The sequence below is a fragment of the Sinocyclocheilus rhinocerous genome, unplaced genomic scaffold (genome assembly GCF_001515625.1).
Source record: "Sinocyclocheilus rhinocerous isolate Xijiao unplaced genomic scaffold, SAMN03320098_v1.1 scaffold3519, whole genome shotgun sequence".
Taxonomy (NCBI): Eukaryota; Metazoa; Chordata; class Actinopteri; order Cypriniformes; family Cyprinidae; genus Sinocyclocheilus; species Sinocyclocheilus rhinocerous.
Window position 1 is genome coordinate 1,431 of NW_015641496.1, and position 1,046 is coordinate 2,476.

Consider the following 1,046-nt stretch of genomic DNA (forward strand, 5'->3'; position numbering starts at 1 on the left):
AGTACACAGATCACCACACAACATGTTTTATCTTGATGCTGAATCAAGGATCCTAATTGGTAGTGTTAAAAATGACCATAGCTAGCGCTGCACACTCTCAAAGAAGAGTGATCAAGCGGGCAAGGGCATTCTGTGAAGAGATGGGAAGTAATGGGAATCTTTATCATCAGACTGATAATATATATATATTTCTGTGAATGTATGCAATCAACCACTGAAATAATGCACACATTAATATTGTGAAAGAGAGGGACCTCTGGTGGTGAACTTTTTGGCTATGCATGACTCTGAAAAAGGAAACACTATTCAGATGTAAATTAGTATATTTTTCAGTAGAATTCAATGTTTTGGGGCAGAAGATAACATTGAGCTCCACAAAGTTAATGCACTTACCCAACAAAAATCTCACATCACTATTTTGCGATACCATTTTGTGTGTGTACTGTAAAATTGCCTGTAGGTGTGAGTGAAAAGTTTGAATGTGTGAGTGTGTGTGAGCTCTGTGATGGACTGGCCATCTGTCCAGGGTGCTTCCTTATCTACAGATTAAGATGCTGGAATTGGCTCCAGCATCTCTGCAACCCTACATAGGACAAGCTATTTGGAAAATCAGTGGTTTGGGATGGACGAATGTGACGATTGCTACTGACAGCACATGAGAGGCTCATGTGTCCCATTTGTAGGCACTAGATTAGCACCATTATTTCTGAACAAACACATCCCACCTGTTTAAATCCCTCTGCTGTAGAGGTCATCACATATAAACAAATCACTTCCAGTATCTAACACACACACTCTCTCTCTCTCTCTCTCTAAAACATATAAATGAATAACACCACTTTTCAGCGTATTGTTTCATAAGCCTTCATGTAGAAATTTAAATTAATTCTAAGATGCTGTGTGATTTGGAAAAGGATAAGCAAAACATGAACAAGCATTTATGGGAGTATGTCGACATTTAACTTGACCGATAAACGGAGAATGATGAAGTGAGCGGGATCACAGGGCAGGCAGATTCAACTTAGTAATGAACAACACAAATAGGG